The 25,033-nt window shown below is 46.8% G+C and overlaps 1 protein-coding gene and 1 pseudogene across 1 annotated transcript in view; both read right to left on the reverse strand.

The window, feature by feature from the left end:
• Sil1 (SIL1 nucleotide exchange factor) overlaps positions 1–25,033 on the reverse strand; it is a 244,026-nt gene that overhangs the window by 206,111 nt on the left and 12,882 nt on the right. The window lies entirely within an intron of this gene.
• LOC131895672 (small ribosomal subunit protein uS19-like) lies at positions 21,049–21,480 on the reverse strand (annotated as a pseudogene).

A 25,033-nucleotide genomic window follows, 5' to 3' on the forward strand; every position in this document is an offset into this window, starting at 1 on the left:
AGGAACTGTCTAGATCAGGTTGGGCTGTGAGCATGCCTGTGGGAGAGAGACTGTCTTGATTATTCACTGATATTGGAAGACCTAGCCCACTGTGGGCAGTACCATTCCCTTGGCAGGAGATCTAAAGCAGAACACAGGCAGCACTGGTATATCCATTTCTTTCTGCTCTTGGCCATGGATTTGACTAGCTGTTTGAGTTCCTGCCTGGACTTCCCCTCAGTGACTGTAACCTGGAACTGTAAGCCAAATAAACCCCCCAGTTCCTTTTGTCAGGGTATTTTATCACAGCAACAGAAATGGAACTAGAACAACAGCCCTCAAGAGGATGCTCTCAGTTCCACTACAATCCAGGGAGATTCAGAATATACATACCCATTCACTAACATCCAGGGCATTGACTCTACAGGCCTGCCCTTGGGTCTCTGAATGCTACAGTTACTCTATTTAGCTACCCACTCATTTAATCAATATGAACCTCTACGAACCAAAAATCCTGTTCCCTATAACACCATGCTCAATGTCCTGTACATAACATGTATGATCAATGTTTATGACTGAATCCTTGGTAAGAAAATCAAATAATCCTCTTCTCCTGCTCAGGAATTTCAATGCAATAGCAACAATAATAAATTCTCCAGTGTAGCCTGAAGTCAGGCCTGCCCTTCCCCCTCCAAGCCTCTTAATCAATTTAGTCCATACTACAGAGACCTTTACTCGTATAAGGAGGTGCTGACACAGTCTTTCCGCTACCATGCCCAGAGAGAAACCAGTGTTGTAAAACATCCTTTTAATGAAGGAACTTATTTCCTGTTGTTATAGATTGAGGGGAAAAATTTCTCAAGGAACTAGAAATAAATGGAAGGGAAGAAAAGAACAGAAATTAATGAATATTGTAATTATCCCCTGAAGTTGCAAATCAGAACACTTCTCACTAGAAGACAAGTATGAAAAACAAGATAAGATGCTTCTGGGATGCATTCATGAAACAGCAGGTAACAGAACAGATAAAGTGTATTTACAGTAACTCACCAGGGACAGCTACCTTTTGCTAATAGCTAGCAGACACTGAATACCACTGTAAAAATGATATTCTTCCTTTCTTTATAATGGAGTTACAATTATCCATGAGAACAGAGCAACATGGCCATTTTGAATGATAACTAGGAATAATTTTATATCCTTGCTTATTCCTAAATGTCTAGGCACAAGCAGATCAAGAGCCAGATTATACCTCCCTATATTAGATTGCTTCAGCTAAAACAAGAAACTACCATAGACTAGTGTCTTAAATAACAAACACTTATTTTCTCAGCATTCTGGAGGCAAGAAGTTTAAGATGTGGGTTGTAGACAATACAGTTTCTGGGGAAAGACCTCAACCTAGCTTGCAGACAGTGTTCTAACACAACCTTCCCCAAATGCAGCACAGAAAATCTGAGAGCAAGCACATACAAGGGAAAGTGACTGAGTGTATGCATGCAGACTCACTGGTGTCCTCTTACAGGAACACTAAGCCAATGGAATCAAGGCCACACCCACAGTTAATGATTACCTTTCTCCAAACAGGCCCACAGTTGGGACAAGGCTTGCAATGCATGACTTGGGGGGAAACATATCCACACTCTAGAAGAACAGCCCACATACCAGAAAAGAAAGAGAAGGCTGGGAAGAAGTAACCTTGGAGACACTTGCTTATGATGGGAGTGACCATGAAGTGATGGCCAAAGATTCCAAGTATCAAGGGGGCCATGGTGGGAAATGAGTTTGATAACAATAAATTTTTTTGTTTTTGTTTTTGTTTTTTCAAGACAGGGTTTCTCCATGTAACCCTGGCTGTCCTAGAACTCACTCTGTAGACCAGGCTGGCCCTGAACTCAGAGATCCTCCTGCCTCTGCCTCCTGAGTGCTGGGCGTTTTTTTTTTTTTTTTTTAAAAAGACAGTGTCTTACCATATAGGCCAGACTAGCTGCAAACTCTCAAACTAGTATCCTCTTGCCTTACCCTCTGTCCTGGTTAGTTTTTCTGTTACTGTGATAAACAATGACCAAAACCAACTTGGGAGAAGGAGGATTTGTTTCTTATGCATTACAGTCCATCACTGAGGGAAGCCAAGGCAGGAACTGAAGGCAGGAACTGAAGCAGAGACCACAGAGGGACACTGTCCCTTGGCTTGTGCAGGCTGCACTCTTAAACAACCCAGGACCACCTGCCCTGAGATGTTACTGTTCACTGGATTCTCCCACAGCAACCATTAACCTGGAAAACGCTCGACAGACCTATCTAATGGAGACAATTCCTCAGCTGAGGTTCCCTCTTCCCAGATCTGTAGTTTGTGTCACACTGACAAAATTAACCCGAACACCCTCTCAGTTCCTGGGATGACAGCAGTGTCCTACATGCCCAGCACAAATATATACTCTTGGATTTGGGGAGGAAGACAGAGTTGTTTTGTGGGCTACTTTTCTCTTTCTATGTAAGGTTAATTTTATTATATTTATTTATTTTTTTGTATGTGCGCTACACATTAGTAAGATCCTATCTCAGAAAAAAAAAACTAGGGCCAGCACAATGGCTTAGTGGGTAAAGGTGCTTTCTCTTAAGCCTGATGACCATGTTCCATTCCTGGAACCCACATTGTAGAAGAGGAGAATCCCCTCTTATAAACGGTTCTCCTGCCTCCACACTGTGTTATAGCCTGGGGGTAGGGAATGGATGTGCACAGTCCCTCCTGTTCCAGCACATGCTGAGAGGTGAGGGATCCAGCACCCTCTGGGACCCTCAGAGGACTCCACTGAAGCTTAGGAGCTGTAATTTCTGACCAAAGGAACTCTGGTGAAATCTAAAAGCCTTCCTATTCTCCAAGACAACTCCACAGTCCTCAGAGTGAGGGACCCAGCAGCCTCCTTAATAAACCTTGAAGTGGAAAAGTCCTCCTCTCCTGGCAAGCGAGGATCTCTAGCCAAGCAACTATTAGTGAAATCTGAAAGCCTTGGACAGCCTTAGCCTGTGAAAGAGAAGACTTTTTCTCTCTCTCTGCTCAAGCACTGTTGGGAGCCGCTACACAACCTACACACCCTTACAGCAGGTACTCCCTACAGCCTACACTTTCTCTTCCTCATCTCTCTGGACAACTGCCTAAGACTCATGGCATTATCTGAGGACTTCCCCACAAAACACACCACACTGAGCCCAACAGCTACACCTCCAGATAAAGACTTTCAGTCCCCATCACCCAAAGCCCTCAGTGCTCTTAACGCCCTGGGCCAGGCAACACAGACCTTCTAATAAACAACCCCAGATATGTGTCTCTTCTCATAGCACCCCCCAAAGAGTCCCAGTCAGATTTTTTTTCTTTTTCTTTTTTTTTTTTTTTTTTTTTTTTTTTTTTGGTTTTCGAGACAGGGTTTCTCTGTGTAGCTTTGCGCCTTTCCTGGATCTCATTTTGTAGTCCAGGCTGGCCTCGAACTCACAGAGATCCGCCTGGCTCTGCCTCGCGAGTGCTGGGATTAAAGGCGTGCACCACCACCACCACCACCACCACCACCACCACCGCCCGGCGAGTCCCATTCAGATTAACGAGTGACAGAGAGGACTGACATGCCATCCCTGCACAGCTCAAAAAGGCTACTGAAGAAAAAACCCTGCAATTAACTGCCCGAGACTGGCTTTGTTGCTTTATGGGGGAGAAATGTGGGAGAAGTCTCGATTGGTGTCGTGGGTCAAGGACAGGGTTTGGAAGAGGACAGGGGGATGAATATAAGGATAGGATCAAGATACACTGTTGCATTAAAAAGACGACGACGATGACGACGACCGAACCGACCGAGGGTCCGGAAAGGAAACAAGTCCTTATCCGGAAACTCTACAAGCTAAGCCTGGTCCAGAAAGCAAACCCACCAAAGAAAACAGTGCTTGGTTCCAGTCAAACCGGAAGCAGCTGAATGACGTAACTAGACACTGTCAATAAAGTCTCCAGCACTCTTTACTAGAGCTGCCACTCTAGGAGCCCAGCCTCCATCCGGAACAAAGTGTCAGCCAGCCAGGACTTCCTTCATCTGCAGAGTGGGAATAGCACGGGGCTGAGGGACTTCCCAAACTTGGCTAAAACAGAAGAGTTCCAAAATACCTCTGGGTGCTCCCCAGCCTACTGTCTGAGGCAGGTGGTTCTTCTGGTCCTGCCATGCCTGCTACATTCTTGTGATATGCTCAATACATTTGCTTCCTTCTAAAAGAGAAGAAAAAGAAAAAAGAAACAAAGACTAGGAAGATGGTGACATGAAGACAGATTCAAAAATGCTCCCTGTGAAGACTAGAGAGATGGAGCCACTAGGAACAGAGAGAAACGAGGACCGGCATCTGCCCTCAGCCTCCAAAGGAAGCACAGCCCCGCCAACATCTGGTTTTCAGGCTAGTGATAACCACTTCCGAGAAAACAGAGCTATGCTGTCTCAACAACCACAGGAATCGGGAGCCAGGTAAAGCCAGGCTCTTAGCCTGGTCCCTGGGACTCCAAGCTTGTACTCTGGAGCACTATGTGTTACTCCTTTTCTGCAAACAGCCTTCCCCAATCAGACTTCACCCGTGAGTGACTCTGCCAAGAACGAAGCAGCCAGGACCGACAGACAGCTCCTCCACTGCAGGCCTGCAGAGGAGCCTCCCCTTTCCTCCACGTCACAGCCAACACTTGCCAGAGGCTGAGCCAACTTCTTGGTGTTCGCCTGAGTGCACACGTACCCACGTATGTATGAGTGCCTCACGAAAAAGCGCCTGCAACTGCCTAACAAAGGTTCGCATCTAATGTATTAGTTGGCACTTCACTGTCACCCACAGCAAGCAGCCCCATCTAGTCCACAATTTATTCTTCTCCACACAGACATGTGTGGGAAGGAATATCAGCCCCCGAAGGGCACTTCACCCTTCCTTCTGCCCCAAAAGAGATAGTTGTTCACTACTTCTAGACTCTAAGGAATGCGAGGTGGCCCAAGCTTTCAGGTTGAGTGCCAGTATGAGGAGACTGGCGCAGAGGTGTCTCAAGCCCCTCTGGAATTAAGAAGCAAGCTAATAAACACAACGTGTCAGGACAAAGATATAACATCCTAAAATGCATTTTTGAACTAATTTTGACAAATACAGTTCGGCTTTAATTATCTATAACACTTCAAAGTAAAACCACACACGGTAGTGTACACTTGTAATCCCAACACTTGGGAGGTAGAGGCAAGAAGATCTAAAGTTCAAGACTAGCTCAGGGTACATGAGGCCCTGTCTCAAACAAGGGGGGGGGAGCACAAAATACAGCAAGTTTTGTAAAACGTAATGTTCTGGGGGAGGACACTATGGGTGCTACAGCTATTGGTTCTTTGCTGAGGACCAGTTTGGGCGCCTAAGAGACATCAGTTTGGTAAACCAACAAGGGAAGACCTGGGATTTACTAATGGAGTAATGGACAGCTACCAAAGCACTCAGAATTCTAGTCTTCCATCTTGCTGGATGCTTTTCCTTGTCCCCAGGCCCCTACCTTCTCTAAGAGTCTTCCCGCTACTTTCGACCATCTTTTCTCTTGCCAAAAAGGATAGTATTAGTGCGTGTGGGGCTGCTACAACAGAATACCGGAGACTTAGTGATTCGACAGTTTTGAAGCTGGGAAGTCTAAAATTCGGAATTCAGCACCTGTTTAGGGCCTTACTGCTGTCCTCACACGGCAGAAGAAACACACAGATAAAGCTCAGACATGCTCCTTAATCAGCAAGGCACTCCTGAAGAAACAGCAGTAAGTCATCATACGGGCAGGGCGCTCAGGACCCAATCACTTCTCAAGGGCTCCATCCCTCAGCACCGCTGCGCCGGGGTGAAGTTTCTAACACACCGACTTGGGAAGCCACGTGCAAACCACAGCAAGGTTTGTCTCCCCCAACAGCAATTAAAGCTAACATACAGGGTATTTACTCAGCATGTGCTAACTCACACAAGCCCATATCATAGGTACCATCATTACCCTACCACTGAAGGGGAGGAAACTGACCGACTCAGAAAGGTTAAGTCATTTTCTCAAGGTCACAGTGTTACCAAGAACCAGAATTAGAAAGCAGATCTGACTCTGAAATCTAAGCTTTCTCTCTCTCCCTTCCCTCCTCCCTCCATCCCTCCTCCCTCCATCCCTCCTCCCCCACCACCAAGACTAGCTTGAATGGACTGCAGAGATGGCTCAGAGATGAAGAGCACTTGCTGCTCTTTCAGAGCAGTATCCACATCTGGCAACACACAACTGTCTATAACTCCAACTCCAGGCAAGCCAATGCCCCTTTCTGGCCTCTGTGAACACAGACACATACACAAATAAATAAATAATAAATCTTAAAAAAAAAAAAATTGTCACCAGGCGGTGGTGGCGCACCCTTTTAATCCCAGCACTTGGGAGGCAGAGCCAGGCAGATCTCTGTGAGTTGGAGGCCAGCCTGGTCTACAGAGTGAGTTCCAGGACAGGCACCAAAACTACACAGAGAAACCCTGTCTCAAAGAAAACCAAAACCAAAAAAAAAAAAACAAAAACCTGTCTACATACATTTCAGGAGAACAATGGAACAATGGGCTGGAGCATAACTAGACACTGCCTGTCAAACCTTTGTGTTTAACAGTTTTGAGACAGTCTCATTTAGTACACTGGCCTCAAACTATGCAGCTAAAGCTGGTCTTGAATACCTTTCCTCCTGCCTCCACCTCTCAAGTGCTGGGATTATAGATGTGAGCCAACACACCTAAAGCTCTTAACTCTATCAAACTGCCTGCCTGATTCACAGGAGCTAAGGGGAGGCGCTTAGTACTAATATACACAGACCTTAGAGACAAATGCATGGACGGAGCTTCAGTTTGAGTCTCTACACTGTTCAAAGTCTCACAGACTCTAACAACTGCCAGAAAATTTCTTCCATTCCTCACAAAAAAATGATCTGAGAAATACTTAATGCCCGAAAATTTGTGGGGGAGATCGAGCTTACCCCTTCCCCAGATGACCTAAGTCTCTAGTACCTGAAGGCAGTCCACCCCGCTTCCTCCCCATCTGAAGCTCACCAGGCCTGACCAGTCAGATTCTTATTCTACCACAATAAAACAGCATAAGTCCTCAAATCCAAGTGAAAAAAAAAAAAAAAATCAAATTAAAAAGGAAGGAATAAGAGAGCAAAGTTCAAACTGCTGTTTATTATGTATCAGGAGGTTCTGGGTTCTTAAGCTTCTTATTAAACATTCTGGCTTCACATTCATTTTCTTTGCTTAGTCCTAATTACTGCTTGAGCTCTTTTCAAATGGGTCCCCAAAGATGTTGAAAAAATGAACTGAAAGGTCAACTTGTTCCATGGGAACTGCAAGGAGCCTCCCTGACATCTTGCTCTGAAATGATATTTTGTAACTTCATAAGCTGATACTCCAAATTAATCAAGGTAAGGAATTCGCCATTTCCCCTGGTAACAGGGCTGTAGAGGGGCAAAGGGAAAGAAGAACTATCCTAATGGGGCAAGGATGACACAAATCTCCCATTCAGCAGCACAAGAATAAAAACTGTGTGGTCACACACACCTCTAATCCCAGCACTTGGGAGACAGAAGCAGGAAGACCTGAGTTGAGACTAGCCTGGTGTACAAGTTCCAGGCCAGCCAAGGCTACCTACATAGTGAGACCCTGTCTCAAATAATAATAATAATAATAATAATAATAATAATAATAATAATAAAATAATAATAATAACAACAACAGCAACAGCAATAATAATTTTTTTAAACCCTAGCTTCTAAATTCTCCCCAAATCAAGAGACCAGAATTTGCACCATCAACATTCCAAAGCCACATGACACAGCAGGAGGCTGGCCAGGGAGGAACTAGGGCAGCAAAGCAAGCGACGCAGAAGAAATACAAGCCATAAAAACTAGGACCGGAAGTCCTGCTGCTTCTCCTGCCAGCAGCTGGCAAGGAAGGCCTGAGTCCAGCTTCGGAAAGGTTAAGACCATGAAAGGGGATATTAAAATAAACAGAGAGAAAACAGAGAAAGATCAGAGAAGGAGAGTCTGGCTGCACCAGGGTTACAGTTTGTCTGCTCTCGGAGCTGCAGCTCTGAGTACCAGATTTGTTAAGGTTTATTTTAAGAGTGTTGAGGCCTCTTGTGGGGGCGGGGGAAGAATTCACTAATTCTGTCTTTCAAAGTCTCTGGATTTTGCTGCACAGGAAGGCATTTGCATGAGCGTGTGCTCCCTCTTGGAGAAGGGTCTTACTCAGAACGTGGCTGTGCCCATGCATACGTGAACACATGTGTAAGGGACATCCAGAGCTGTTTCCACAGCAGTCTATCATCCAGCAGGGTGTGGGAGCAGAACACGGAGAGCAGGACACGGAGCAGGGCTGAACCTGTCCTCCAATCCTGTCAGGACACAGGTTGAAACTGCTTTTGGAGCTCTCACCTGAGAGTTAATCTCAGAACAGGGAATCAATGCCACCCAAACAAAGATGTGCAATTGTTTCCTTTAACAACACAACAACAAAACTGCGATCCAATTTAAGAAAATAGAAAAAGAGTAAAATAGAAAGCCTGATTTGCTATCACCGAAATTTAGGCTGCTGTCACCCTGAAGGTGAGAAGCATCTCCTGTTTGGAGACTGGCTAACGCACTTTTACATACTTGGAATCCTGGTTAGTCAGAATGGAGTGGGAGATGCATCTTCCCACCCCAACCACCTTTCTACAATCAAAAAAAAAAAAAAAAATGTTATAACCTCCAGAGTGTGAAAGACAGAACAAAATATATTACCTAAACACTCTGGTCAGAAAACAGCTATGAAATCTTCTGAAAACACTTCTTTGAAGAAAAAACTGCAGCAGAAACACAGGGCTAGGAAATGGGTTAGTAAGAAAGGATGAAAGGAACTGGGCCCACCTTTGAGCCTAGAAACACCAGGAGGGGGTAAAAGATTTTTTTAAGCCCACCCTCTGGCTCCAGAGCCTCCAGATACCTGTCCTGCTCACTTCTACCTGATATTCTTCCATTAAAAGGGAGAAAGGAAGCAAGGCTAAAATGAACGTCTAGAGCAATTTAAATATAAACTGAAGCCTACCCCAGACAAAGAACGGTTAGTGGCTACAGGACTGCAGAGCGAGCACTCCGGGTCAGCCACAGGCCTCCAAAGGGAGTAAAGAAGGGCCCCACCCAGAAGACGGGTTCACCTGACAGACATAAATAAACCAACATCTAAGTCAGGCTAGGAAACGTGCTCTGAAAACAGGACGAAGTGGCAGGAACATGGCCATGGCTCTCGATAACCACAGAAACTTCTAAGAAACACACACTAACCTCTACTGGCTAATTCCGCCAGACACTCTGTTGCTCATATCCACCCACGGATGTTTTATTCCCTAAGGCCACAGTTCCACTGCCCCATACTCTACAGGGTTGGCGGCACTGCCCTTGCCAAGCACAGAAAGGAACTGCTTTGTGTTTGGGATGGGCACACCAGCTCTAGGCGGCTCCCTATGGTCCCTGTAGCCCCTCTCCAGTCGCCACAGCTCCAGAGAGAACAGTCAAGCTGGCCCAGGGTTTCCCTCACGAGCCAGTCTCTGCAAATCCCCTGCACTGAAAGCAGCAGCCTCTTCCCACGGCTCCCCGCCTCACCCTGCTACCACTCACACTCTGGAATGAATGTGCTTCTACCTGGCCACTGTCAATTTGTCAATTCTTGGCTAACGACCTTGTCTAAGAACTCCAGTAATGTTGCAGAAAGTGTCAGTAGAAAATCAAGAGGGAGATAAATTTTCCACGTCCTGGTGTGCTTTTGTTTTTGTTTTATTCCAAGCAAACACATTACAGCTTGCTTCCTTATAACACAAAACCTAAAAATCAATGCCCAAAGCACAGCAACTATAAACTCTTCTTCCAATAACAAACGTCAAGAAGGAAAAGAGTTACATAAAATGAAGCAAGGAGAAAACAGCATCTCCTCAGACTGAGCCCATTACAAGGGGTGGGGAAAGCACTTAATAAATAATGAACAAGAAAGAGAGCCATTTTGATTACATTTGTTTAGGAAACAACACAGTATGAATATGAACACTTGTAAGCCCAGGTTCTGAGGTATAAAAGAACATTCTCATTTACGAGCTCATTCATTCAGCAAATGTTAGTCATCTACTCTATGCCCAGCACTGCTCCTCACAGTAAGTATACAACTGCAGGACAGATAGGTATACCCACTGGACAAGATCAAGTGAAGGGAAGGAGGGCAGAGTCTACAAGAAGTAATCAAACAAGACTATCGGGGGATGCTCTGGTTTTGAATACGATTAACCTCAGAAAATTTGGAAATTAACATCTGGTAGCTGGGGCTGGAGAGATGGCTTAGCAGTCAAGAGCACTGGCTATTCTTCAAAAACTCAGGTTCGATTCCCAGCACCCACATGGCAGCTCTTGACAACCCTCTGTAACTCCAGTTCCAGGAGACCTGATGCCCTCTTCTGGCCTCCACGAACCCCTGTGTATATGTGCATGGAGCACAGACGTACATTTAGGCAAAATATCCAAACAAATAAAATAATAAAAAAGTACTGAGAAATGGAAGGCCTGTAAGAGGTGTTTAGGTCACGGAGGCACAAGCTTCTCGATTTCTCAGACTTCAGACTATTAGCTAAGATAAACTTCTGTCCTTTACAAATTATCCAGTTTTAGGTACTTTGCTACAGCAACAGAAAATGAAACTTGTCGTTTCATACTAGATGAAAGGGAAGGCCCTTCTCAAAAATACAGCAGAACTGAGATGTGGCTGACAAAGAGCCAATCACATAGAAATACGAAAGTGTTCCAGGCTAAGGATATGGTCAGACCACTGGCCACGATCTTGGAGGCCGAGGCTGAGGCCAACCTGGGCTACATTACAAGACCCTGCCTCAAAAGAAAAGAAAGAACAGCAGCAACCTTCTTTATTTCAAAACTTACTGCAAAGCTATGGTAATCACAAGTGTGGTCATAGAGGCAGCCTGGGTCCTCATGGTCCAGGCTCCCTAAAAAGCCATCCCCAGGTGCCCTGCGCCCCAGGTGGATGAGTGCCATTATGATGAGCAAGTATATGGTGGAGAAATGGGAGAGAAGGAGAGGAAGAATAGTTCCTGTGCTGTGGTAAAAGAAAGATCTGAAGAGGTGAGGACTGTGAGGAATAGGCTGATGTGGGTGGCCTGCTTGCCACCCAGAACCAGGGTGATGTCTGGGCCTGGGCTGCTGCCTAAGGCCATGTCTGGGTCTGTGGACTTACTGCAGCCAGGGTCTGTGCTGACATCCACTACCCATGTTGCTACCAGGGCCACAGGGATGCCCGGGGTCTGTAACCACATTGGTGTCCTAGGGCCAAGCCTATCTGAGTGACTTGCACAGTTACCTGGGGCCATGGTATCATCCAGGCCAGGACTGCTGCCAGGGGCCATGTCTGGGTCCGTAGCCCTATCATAGCAAGGGTCTGTGTTGATGTCGGTGGCTTCTGATACCATAAAAGACCATGCCGAGGCCAGGGGTCTGGGCCACCACCTGGGACCGAAGACCACACTGTCATGGGAGTCATGCCAATCTGAGTGGCCTGCAGTGCTACCTGGGGCTATGATGACATCCAGGCCCAAACTGCTAATGAGGACCATGTTCACGCCAAAGGCCACACAGATGCCCGGGGTCTAGGTTGCAACCTGTAGCCATTTTGGTGCCTGAGGGCCATGCTGCCACAAGGGCTATGCAAATCTGGGTGGCCTGTGCTACCACACAGGACCAGTTATTGTCCAGGCCAGAGCTGATGCCTAGGGCCATGTCTGGGTCTGTGGCCCAGCAGCAGCCAGGGTCTAAGTTGATGTCTGTGGCTCCTGTTACCATGGAAGGCTGTGCACATGCTTGGGGTCTGGACAGCTACCTGAGACTATGTTGGTGTCCGAGGGCCTTGCTACTGCTGGGGCCATATTGATCTCCATGGCCCATGCTGCCACCAGGGCCATGGTGACATCCAGGCCTAAGATGCTGCTGAGGGCCATGTCTGGGTCCATGTTCCTGCTGCAGCTGGGGTCTGTGATGATGTCCATGGCCTGTGTTGCCAGAGGGGGTCATAGGAACCATGCATGTTGAAATCTTAGGGCCATGCTGAGCTGGCCTCCTCCTCACTGGCCCTGGGATAGCTGGTCCTGCTCCTTGCTGGACACTGCAACTGGACAACTGGCCCCTGCACTTGGGAGAAATGGTCACCCCTCACCATGGGCATGGGAGAGATAGCCCCAATGGCATAGGCCTAGGAGAGCTGGCTCTGCACCTCACCTGAGGAGGGCAGCCCCAGTGGCCCAGACCATCCAGCTCAGCTACCACCAAGACCACATCCTGGGCCTTGGGTTGGCCCACCCTAACAATTACCCCATTTATGACCTGCTGGAGTGCATGAAGGGACTGGTCCTGCGAAACAATAACCGCAGGATCTCCATGACTTGAGATAACAGCAGATATCCAAGAGGCATTTTGATGAGGGTCCAGTGATGATGGTGTGCCAGAGACCTTGAACCAGATCAACGACTCACTGCAATGAACATTTTGTGGGTGGGGCCATTGGACAAAAGGGTAGGACTGGGGACCCAATGCCGCTATGATGAAGGAAGAGTGTGGGTGGGGCCAATGGACAACAGGGTAGACTGCGGGACCCAATGCCGCTATGATGAAGGAAGAGGTGTGGGTGGGGCCATTGGACAACAGGGTAGACTGGGGACCCAATGCCGCTATGATGAAGGAAGAGGTGTGGGCGGGGCCAATGGACAACAGGGTAGACTGGGGACCCAATGCCGCTATGATGAAGGAAGAGTGTGGGTGGGGCCATTGGACAACAGGGTAGACTGGGGACCCAATGCCGCTATGATGAAGGAAGAGGTGTGGGTGGGGCCATTGGACAACAGGGTAGACTGGGGACCCAATGCCGCTATGATGAAGGAAGAGGTGTGGGTGGGGCCAATGGACAACAGGGTAGACTGGGAACCCAATGCCGCTATGATGAAGGAAGAGGTGTTGGAAAGTTGGAGGAGCCAGGTGGAGTTTTGTTTGTTTTGTTTTGTTTTTAACTGATTTTTTAGGGGGGTTCTTTGGGGACTGATGTAGGGATGAGAAGACGATATGGAGGGACTGGGAGGTAAGCAGGATTGGGGTGCAAGATATGAAATTTCCAAAGAATCAATAAAGAATTATATTATAAAAAAAAAAGTGTGGTCACTGGGCCAGAACTAAGAGCACAAATTATCACACAGTCCAAACAGGACAAAGATTAAATGATAACACTCAAGAACAATTTTCATTGACTGTCTTCTGCCTTCCAGCTACAACAGGCACCCAAGGTTCTGAGTGATCCCGCCACCCCAGCTGCTAGGCTAACTCACATCACAGCTTTCAAAAGGAGGACTCTGGTGCCTGCTTCTCTCCCAGGATGAAGCTGCATCCTGTTGGTTTTACCGTTCTGAAGTCTAACTCAGGCGGTCAGCCCAAGTCTAAGGGCCGTTCTCCTAATCACCACGTTGAGCACAGCCTTCCCTTATAAATGAAAGAGGTAGTGTGTAAGCCAAAGAACCACTAAGGAAGGGCCCCGAGGGACAGGGGTCTGAAACAGCCCGCCATTCACTTAGCAATTATGTGGCGGCATGTGACACTAACCCAGTTTCCTTTATAGCACAAACTCCTCCTGCATCTACTTCTATCTTCCTGGCCACATAAGGAGAACGATCCCAGCTTGTTTCTGGCCTTGCAGACATTAGCTGCTGCCAGGAAAGAACATGCACCCTTCTACCAACTAGAGGCAAATGTCACACAAACTGTGACACTGCATCTCAGGGGGTCACCGGTGCCAATAGCTAAAGGGGTTCAAGGTTAAAGCAGCAGCTCCCAAACAGAAATGACAGCTAACAGAATGCTAGTGACAGCAGGTTACAAATGGCTTGGAAGTTGTCAGACATTAGCAAGCGACAGATCTAAAAACTCTAGGTCTTCATCTAGGCAGGCAGAATGATGCCAAATCAGGCCACCATGTCTGCTGAGTGGCCAGGTGGCCCTCACAATACACTGACTCTGACACTGAGAGAAGGCCTGGGTCAGGAGGAAAGAATACTTTTTTCTATTCGTTTTAATATAATTATTAATGCATATTAACTATAAACTTTAGTGGGGTTTACCTATTAACATTTACATACATGAATATCTTGTGCTTTGATTACATCTTATCCTTCCCTCTTTCTCCCCAGGTCTTTCATCCCTCCCCCAAGTAGTCCAAAAATCCATTTACAGATGGAAGAAAAATAAGCAATCTATTACAATAATACTCCTGCTCAGAGCCTCATTCTCCTCTTCATTAAAACCCACCCAATGTATTAGAAATCCAATCATCTCACTCCACAGCCACAAGCCCTCCTAAGGCACTCTTTCTGCACACGAAAATTCAAAGGGCCTTGCATGGCTGCCCTGTCTACGTGGACTCACATCCTCTCCTGGCAGCAGTCGATGTCTAGAGTGTCAGAAATGAGCTGGAGCTGGTTGTTCTCCCCAGTATATGGTCAGGAAGACTGAGGGAGGCAGAGGAGGGGCTTGTAGTAAACAACAACAACAACAACAACAACAACTGGAGTAGAGTCGGCGGTACCAGGCCAACCCCTGCAACATCCCCTGGTCACACACCTCCTTTCACGGAATTTGAAACTCTGGGCTCCATCTACACTCTCAGCTCCTCAATAAGCTCCATACCCCTCACTGTGATGACAAATCTTTGCGGGGAGGGAAGGAGTAAGAGTGTCATGTAGTCAACACTAGGCTTGAACTCCTGATTCCCCTGCCTCCGCCTCCCAAGTGCTGGGACTATAAGCACGTACCACCTCAGCCAACTGTGATGGTAAATCTTACTAGACTGACTCAGCCACTTGTGATGGTAAATCTTGGTTGTCTACTTACTAGACTGATACACAGGAAAATAGTAAAGCACACTGCTGTTTACATGTGTGAGGGCGCTGATCTAATTAGTGATCAAAATCTAAACAGGCTGAACACAGTAGTACACGCCTGTAATCCCAGGAGGCTTAAAGCAAGAGGCCTACTACAAGCTTGAGGTTAGTCAACTACACAGCAATACCTTGACTCAAAAGAACAAAAACTAGCCAGGTGTGGTGGCTCATGCCTTCAATCCCAGCAGAGAACAGGCAGATAGATCTCTGTGACTTTGGGGCCAGCCTGGTCTACATAGTGACTTCCAGGACAGTCAGAGCTACATATTGACACCTAGTCTCAAAAGAACAAAACAAAAGAACAGAAACGAGGGAGCAGACAAGATGGTTCAGCAGATATAGTCATGTGCTGCCAAGCCTAACCACCTGAATTCCACTCTCAGTACAATGAGAATCAGCCTTGAGTGCTGCGGCGCGCGCGCGCGCGCGCGCGCGCGCGCACACACACACACACACACACACACACACACACACACGCACACACACACGCACACACACAAATAGGACCTTTGGGATGGCTCAGTGTAAAAGTGCTGTTGTATAAGACAAGCCTGGTGAGCTGAGTTTGAGCCCCAGAGCCCACACACAAAGGCCAGGAGTGGTGGCACATGCTTACAATTCAAGCACTGGGGAAGCAGTGACAGGAATTTTGTTGGGGCTCACTGGCTGTCCAGCCTAGCCAATCAGTGAGTACCAAGCCAATGAGAGACCCTGTCTCGAGAAAACAAGTGAGTAGTACTCGAAGAACAACACTCCAGACTGACCTCTGGCCTCCACATGCACCTGCGCGCGCACACACACACACACACACACACACACACACACACACACACACACACACGTGCGTGCGCATTCTGAACAGACTACTGGAAGGTGGGCCCTGAGTGGCAGGAGGAGGTCACCGGGAAGAGTCTTTAAAGAGCACATCTTGTCCTGACCACTTTTGTCCTCATCCTGCTTCCCATCCGCCATGAGATGAGACGCTTCCGACACATGCCTTACCACATGTCCTGCTTGCCACAGACCCAGAATCAACGAAGCCAAAGACTATGGACGACAGCATCTAACCTGGTGGGCCAAAATTAACGGTTCTTTAAGCTGTCCTTCTCGGGTACTTGTCATAGGAACAGAAAAAATGACTGGGGCCTGAGCAAAAGCTGGGCCCTCGCCTGAAATGCTCAACTCCATGTTACTCTAAGTAGGAAGTAATTGTGTGTTCCTCACAATTTCACTCAACCATTACCTCAGGATAGCCTTCCTTGATGCAGTCTTTGTCCCAGGCTATCCTAATCAAATATCCCAATGGTAAGCCACTCCTTTCTCTCAATACACTGTTACAGTTTCATATGTGTGTGATTGGTATTTGACTCACGTGGACATTCATAAAGACACTCTAACAGGAAATGTATCTGAATGACTCTCAGGGCCTCCGAGTATTAGGAATGTAACTGATGTTCTATATGTTTATTATTAAAAAGGCAAAGCTTCAGAGACAGGAAATGAAACCGTCCAAATCAAAATATTCTACTTAGAGAAGCTGTTCTCCCTAAATGACCTGGAGTCCAATCACTTCTCCCTCCCCCTTCTTTTCCAAATTTCTTACAGAAGTTACTTTCTATGTCCTGCCACTCTTCCAAGGGCGGTAGCCATAGTGACAAGCTGGCCTACTGCCAAAAATAGTCTAAAAAGATATCACCTTGTCTGTGTGCTCTATCTGGTTTTCCAAAATAAAAGTCCACAGCAGAGGCCAAAGCAGAAACACAAAATCCTGTACCCAGTAAAGACACAGAACCCAACAACCAGCACCCTTGCAAGAAATGAATGCTCCCCAGGACAGGCAGTGCCCCCGGGTGACCTATCCAAAGGAAAGGGAGGAAGAAAGGCCGCAGAAGCAGGCACACTGCTCCCCAGAGGACTTCAAACCCTCTTTACTTCTTGTAGAAAGCATAAATGTACCCAAACACTAGATATCAAAGTCTCCCCTGATGAAGCAGCTTCAGAGGATGAGGCACTACAGATCATGGCTCACAAAGCAGCAGCAGCCGCTGAGGAAGTTCATATAAAGCTCTAATTGAGGCCTAAATTCTCCTCTACAGAAGCAAAAGGACCTTCTCCCTGCCTTTCTCTTCTTTAGATGACCGGGGTGGGATACGGAGACACAGAAATATTTACTGAGCACCACACAGCGTCAGGCATAGGGAAAGATTCTTTTGATACAGGGAAATTAGTGCAAATCAGGGGCACAGACATGGATTTTTGATATATTGCAAGGTTAAGCAACGAGTCCAATAGCAAGGCCAGAAGACAAACTAGCTCACCCTGGATCCAAATACTCTTAGCTCATGCTGCCTTCAATGTATCTGCTCCTCAACCCTTCACCACCATCTTCCCAGACAGAACTGGGAATGCAGCTCTTGACAAGTCCTTGAAAAGCCGGTCCTCTACACCAAGACCACAACATTGGTTTAGACAAAATGCAGTTCACCTGCATTCCCTAGGGTAGTTCACCATAGGAAGCAGAGTTATCTGCAGCTATGGGGATACTTTAACTCCTTCCTGGGGAGATGTAAACATCATCTACCCTCTCCTTACAAGGTCCCAACAACAAAACAAAGTTCACCCTAGGGAACCAACGAGTTTACTGGATTTTCTTACACATCATGGATAAGGAGTTGTTCACAGGAACACAGACTAACATGTAGCAACCACACTAGAAAGTCTTCACCCAGATGCGTGATGGCTTCCTATATTCATGTAGATGGAACCTCCTTCAGCTAACCTTCCTCAACCTATATACTCTGGCCTCTCCCAAGACCCCACATGCAATTAGATCAGAATTGCATACAAATACTTGGGAGGAGAGGCTGAAACCTCAAGCCCCTCGATATGGGGTAACGTCAACCACAACAAGCTGGGTCACTGGGATGGTCATTTACAATCAGGCACAGCTGATCTAATTGAAAATGCAGCCACTCTACAACAGTAGAGGAAGCTGGATTTCTCTAAATTCCCAAATGAGGGCCTGGGGGAGGGGAATTACATCGTGATTTAGGAAACACACTGCTCTTACAGAGGATGCAAGTTCTTCTTCCAACATCCACACAGGACATCTCACAACCACCTGAACTCCAGCTCCAGAGGGATCTGATGCCTCTGGCCTCCACAGGCACCAGGACTCTTGTGTATATACCAACACACAGACCCACACATTTACACATGTAAAAATAAATCTTTTTTAAAACCAGATGTAGTGGTGCACAACTTTAATCCCAGCACTCAAGAATTAACTTTAAAGACAGGTGGATCTCTGTGAGTTCAAAAGCAGCCTGGTCAACATAGCAAGTTTCAGGCCTGCCAGAGCTACACAATGACACTATGTCCCCAAAATAAAACAAAACCACAATAACCAAATGACATCCCAAAGAAGAAGTCGGCCTTTCCCAGAAGCCACCACTGCTGAGCATCGAGATGATAAAGCTATAGTCCAAAGCACCTCAAACAAGTGTCCGCTGTGCTCCATCACTTCTTCAGAAAGCACTTGCAGGGTATACAACCCTACCTAGCTCAAGTCTCCGTAGCTCTTTCACCTAGTGTGGTGGTTTGAAACAAAATGGCCCCAAAGGGAGTGGCACTATTAGGAGGTGTGGCCTTGTGGAGTAGGTGTGGTCTTGCTGGAGGAAGTGTGTCACTATGGAGGCGGGCTTTGAGGTCTCATATATGCTCCAGATACCGCCCAGTGTATGAGACCACTTCCTGTTGCCCACAAGATGTAGGACTCTCAGCTACTTCTCCAGCACCATGTCTGCCTGCACACCACCATGTTGCACCATGATGATAATGGACTAAACCTCTGAAAATGTAAGCCACCCCAATGAAATGTTTTCCTTCATAAGAGCTTCTGTGAAACCCTAAGGCACCTATGTAGGGAGGCTAGCAACTCCATACCTGAATTGTCATCGACAAAGCATCTCCTACAAGAAATAACACCCACAAATTGTGCTGTAGTTCAAGGTTAGTAGAAAGGGTAGCAATTCCACGGCTGAATCTGTCTATACAGCATCTCCTCCAAGGAATAGCACCCATTCATTGTGCTGTAGTTCAAAGTTAACCCCTCCCCCTGCACTTATTTCAGAATCTGCCTCTTATCAAAATCTGCCAGCTGATTATTAAAATGATAACTATTATTCTATTACAATAACATTATTGTGCTTTTCTCCTGCACTTGACATCTGTTGGCTGATAGGTTTAACTGGTACAGAAGCAATAATTATGCCATGCCTTCTCCTTTCCAACCAAGCCCCTAGTGTGACTCTTTACAATAAATCCAACTACAGGAAACGATCAGCCCAAGGATGTTAACGGGGTGCATCTGGGACCACTCACTACGTTTCGGTGGTCACAACACCAGAAACAAGAGGCTCAGCTGGGTCCCTAATTGTCAGCATACCTGCCCACTCTCCCAGGAAGATGAAGGAATTTGAGGAAAACACCAACCAGGAAACAATTTATTGGAAACACCAATAAAGCTGGAGGTGTCATACACTATATGTGGAGGGACAAACAGTCCCAAATCACAATGTCACAGCAACAGCAAGAAAGGGAGAAAAGGACAATACATCCTCCACTGGGAGTTCTCAAATAAATGGTTCCCAGAGAGCTATTCTGCCTCCTTCCTCATACACATTTCTTGGCAACTTCCAGCGAAACTGGCAATGGGGGAAGAAACACAAAAGGCTATCTTCAAGCTCCTGTTTTGAAGCATAGAATCAGCATCCTGGCCACAGGGCCTTCTTTACACAGGGCCCACGAGGGGCTGGATGGAGGCTGGAGCCCAAAGCAAAGAAGCCAACCAGGAAGCCTGTCAGCCAAAGCCCCTAAAATTACCTGTCACACTATGATAAACAAGGTTGGAAAAGATCTGACGCCATGAGTGCAGAATATCAATATGTCTGAACTACACACCAGTCCTGCTAAAGCAAAGGCGACCCACAGCAGAGCTAGCTGAAAACCTAAGAAAAGAGCCCCACCAGGAGCCCAGGCTTGGCCTGCTTTGTTCTCTACCCCCTAAAACACTGGGCTTTTTTTTTTTTTTTAAGGCAGCGTGGGGGCGGAAGGTTATTTGAATTTAAATTACCAGTGAACACTATAATTTGTGTACAAGGAGAAAAGGGACATTCAGGAGTGCCAACAGTGTCCCACAGGCTCGTGGGACATGTGTGGCTGAGGCAGTAGTGGCCCTGGGGGCTTTTTCCTTTTGCTTCAACACACTGCTTTCATCTCTTGGGAGCAGGCAAGCCAGTAGGCAAAGCCCATGCAACACAAAGAGGCACTGTCCCCTCAGACTAGGGAGAAGATTGCCCTCTCAGGAGTAAATTCACAGACAACCACACAGAATGAGCAAGATTAATCAAAAGAAAGCCATCTAAGGAGGGAGTCAGAGAAGTGTTACTGAGGACAAAGACCACGTCTGTCTATTTACCACCAGCCCGTAGCCAAACAGCCTGACACACAGTGGGTGCTCAGCAAATAACGGGAGATGAACTGCTGACTAGAGAGGATATTGGGCTGGAGCTCACTCACACAATCTAGAATCTGTTACTAGAATCTGTAACAGAGGGAACATGGTTTGCAAAGAACAAGCGAAGAAGAGCCTGGAGATTAAAAGTGGGTATCTACAATAGCTGGTGTCCCAACAGACAGAAGGGTATGCTGGTCAGATTACAGACACAGCCCTTGAAGGGCAAGGAGGAAGACTGAAGAGAGAAAAGAGGGAACAACTGGTACAAAACACTGATCATGTGCCCGCGTACTATGTATACACCTGAAACTCCGGGGCTGCAAGGGAGGAAATCAGAGCAGAGGTTAAAGCACCTTTCAAGTCTCCCCGCTAGCACACGGTTGGAACCTGGGCACAGCCCACGCAATGACACAAACGCTTCCCACCGATCTCTGTCTTCATTTCCTCCAAAGGCAAACTCTGATGTTGTTTTTGTTTTGTTCTGTTTTGATGTGAGTCTTTACTGGCCCCAGCTACTTAAGGGGGATGAAATGGGAGGAGTGGGTGGCACCAATACCATGCCATCCATGCTTCACGGACTTGTGATGGAGAACTCCCCCAGGTAGTGGCCAGTCATCTCCGGTTTGATTTCCCCCTGGTTAAGGTCTTGCCATTGTACGTGTGCATGTGCTGCCTACCATCTTAGAATGATCGTGTCCCTCAGGTGGGTCTTCACCACCTCGGGCTTCTCCATGGTTGGCGCCTCCTTCTTGGCCTTTCTCAGGCACTGGAGTGCTGGTTCCGCAGCAGGCCACGGTTCAGGGGCCGCCTCCAGCAGGCGCTGTGCAACCGCATCAGCGCTCACAGGACAGGTCCTGGGAGCAGTCGGTCCAGCTCCATGCCGGGGTAGGTGAACTTAAGGTCTGCTTCTGCTCCACTTCAGCCATCTTGGCAGCTCCTCGGAACAGGAGGCGCTGGCCGAGTCTGCGCAGCTCTGGCTTTGATGTCTTAACAGAGAGAACGTTCTTACCAGTTCACACAAATCAACTTCAGTAACCACGCTCCTGGAAGTTTGTTAACTGGGACTATTCCTTCACGTGTTTATTTCAAATGCCTACGAAAGCCCTCAGAAACGAAAATCTGGGTGAGCAGCTAAGTCTGCAGAGGCCATACCTAAGCTATCAGCTGGTACATCTCTACACAACTCTTGGGCACAGCACGGCCCCACCTCACGGCTGGGGAGAAATAGTTTAGTTGTAAAGTGCCTCCTGCACATAGAGACCTCAATTTAAGCCCAAATTATCTACACAAAAAGCCAGGCCTACTGGCCTGTGCATATAATCCCAGAACAGGGGAGGTAGGTAGAAAAAGGCAGATCCCTAAGGACAGCGCCAGCCAGTCTAAGCTAACAGGCAAGCCAGAATCCAGTGAAGCATCCTGTCAAAAAAAAAAAAAAAAAAGGCAGTTGGGGGTGGGGAGGAAAAGGATAAGGGGCCATGTTTGGCACACCTTTAATCCCAGTACTGGGGAAGCAGAGGTAAACATATCTCTTGAGTTCAAGGCCAGCCTGGTTCACAGAACAAGGACAGTTCCAGGACAGCCAGGGCTACAGAGAAAAACCCTGTCTCAAAAAAAATAAAAAATAAAAATAAAAAAATGAATAGCTTCTGATAACAGCTGAGGGTAACCCCTGGCATCCACAGGCACATGCACCCTTACACATATGTACCAGCACACACAAGAACCATACATACACATACACACACACACACACACACACACACACACACACACACACACACACGAATGACCTCTACAAACAAGCCCCAACAAATTTTCTTCCAAGATTGAAAAGGAACCTCCCCAACTCCCAGCTATGTCACAGAATTAACTCTGAAAGCTTTAAATTCTGATTCAAGTAGAAAGAGCAGAGGTTACATGGCAGGGATTTCTGCTTGGGCCTTAGAAATAAACGAGCCTTCCCATCATGGTGCTCGTGCATCCCCAGAGTTTCCAGAGACCGTCACACCCTTGACCTCAGGAGTGGCAGAGTTATGAAGGTCAGGGTCATTTATAATGATTATTTCTCGAGAGACCATCAGTAAAGATAAACCAGTGTTTCTAACGGAGGTGAAACATCCTGCACAAATTCAGGGGCAGCAAAGGATGACTCAAACTCTGTCTGAGGGTGGTGGTTTATTTTGCCTTCTGTAGAAGGACTTCCATCATTTAAATCTGGGTTTGTTTTTGAAGCTTAGGAAGCTGATGATTCACCCAGGTGTACAACAGCTGCTGGAAAGACCTACAGGAAGAGGCTACCCAGCCAAGGAAAGCTGTGGAGAGTGAGAAGGGTCTCCGAGGAATGTCCTACATGCCAAGCCATATGCTGTCAGGATATTAATCCAAACCCATCTCGCACACTTTACCGTGTTTACTCTCTCTGGGTTGTGAAGCACTAAATCAGCATACCCAAGGACTGCATGAGCCCTTCCAATTCTATTCCACATGCACTTCTTTGCTAAAGAGATCTGCAGCCTGGAAACAGAGCCGTCTCCCTAACAGCAGCAGTAAGTCTCAGCAAAGACTAGGAAAGCAAGCTGTCAATTCAAACTCCCCTAAAGATACTACTGCAGCCCAGCCTTAGTTGACCTCACCCTGAAAATAAAGGAACAGACTGCTGACCTCCTCCTCTTCCAGGGGCCAATGGAACTTAAGAGTCCTGAACCAGGAAAGCTTGAAATAAAAGCAGAAATACAGCATGAGGCTTCTACTCCCGCCCCAGCTGAAACAGCTCTGGAAACACAGAAAAATAAGCTGACCTACCACAAGAATGAAGCACAAAGGATGCGGATGTGAGGTAAGGATGCCTGGCCAGTCACAGCACTAACGTTGTAGCTATGTGTCCTGAAGACTCTACAAACCCTATTTTTTACTATAATAAAATAAAGACGCTCTAAGGGTCAGATAAAATAGCATATATTTGTAAGTCTTTTCTAAAATAATGTGTTTGAAAGCCCTTCATAAACACTATAATTTGAAAATAATAAAATATTGACCATATTTTAGGCTTGTCATTTCCAAAGACCCCTGAATGACAAACTCCAAGGCAAATCTGTCACCTCTGAGCTTCAGTCTATAGTGATTGGGTCCATGTATTTGCAAAGAAATTTACATCTCAGGAATAAAACTGAGTGAAATCTAATATGGAAACCCTCATATAGATCTGTGCAGGTATATTTTTAAAATTAATGATGAGAGCTAAAGATGTAGCTCGGTTGGTAGAAAGTCTGCCCAGCATACACAAAGCCCTGGGTTCAATCCCCAAAAACTCATAAACCAGGTAAGGTGTTGTACACCTGGAATCCCAGCTCTTGGAAGGTGGAGACAGGAGGACCAGGAGTAGTTCAAGGTCATCCCCAGCTACAGAGCATCTATGAGGCCAGGCTTGGCTGCTGACTCTTATCTTTCAGAAAAAAAAAACCAAAAACAAAAAAACAAAAAAACCGTCAGGCATGATGGTACATGCTTATCATCTCAGTACTTTCAAGGCAGAGAGGCAGAATTCAAGGCCAGCCTGCTCTATATGAATTCTGGGCTATTCAGGGCTACACAAGGAAGCTGTCTCACAATAATTAATAATAATAACAACAACAAAGGCCGGGGAGATGGCTCAGCAGTAGAGGCACTCCTGCACAGACCTACTGTCCTAAATTCCATCCCTAGGACCTACAAGATGGCAAGAGAATGGACTCTAGAGTTACCTTCTGGCCAGCCTATGCATCCCACAGCACACTGGCAACTGCACTCTCACACACACACAAAGTAAAATTAATGAATACAAATTATCGATAACAGGGAGGGGTACAGTTCAAGGGCAGAGTGCACGTCTTGGGTCCAATTCCTAACACCAATAATACAAAATTGAAAACATATACAAAGGTGCATGTTAAAAAACTAAGTCTCCCTCCTTCCCCTGTTCCCAGTCATCCAGAGACATCATCTGATTTCAGTTTCTCACGTGTTCTTTTAGAGATGTCCCAATTGCCTCGGTCCTGCCTCGGTTGGGAATCCCATCAGGAGCAACACTCTCAATCCCAGCAGGCAAGGCCAAACAAGCACTTCCAGGGACTGCAAGAAGAATGAGAGCCAGCGGGGAAGATACGGCCCTGCAAAAGGTTCCGTGGAGGTACCAACTCCAGTGGGTATGCACCGCTTTGCCCTTCAGCTGGCCACATTTAGGCCATCATTTCACACACTGAACTTCCTTCATGTGTTTGTTCATGCAGGGCTCTTCATACAGTGCTCCCGGGACCTTATGCTACACTAGCCTCAACACTACAGTCCAAGAACTGTCAAGTGTACCTCAGCAGAGACTGGGCAAAAGAGCAAAACTTACAGACATCTCAGACACACCGTCTTTCAAAACTTGCTTTGGGGGCTAGAGAGACAGATGGCTCAGTGGTTATGAGCACATACTGCTTTTGCAAAGGACCTGAGTTAGGTTCCCAGCACCCACAT

Source organism: Peromyscus eremicus, chromosome 19 (assembly GCF_949786415.1).
Source record: "Peromyscus eremicus chromosome 19, PerEre_H2_v1, whole genome shotgun sequence".
NCBI lineage: Eukaryota > Metazoa > Chordata > Mammalia > Rodentia > Cricetidae > Peromyscus > Peromyscus eremicus.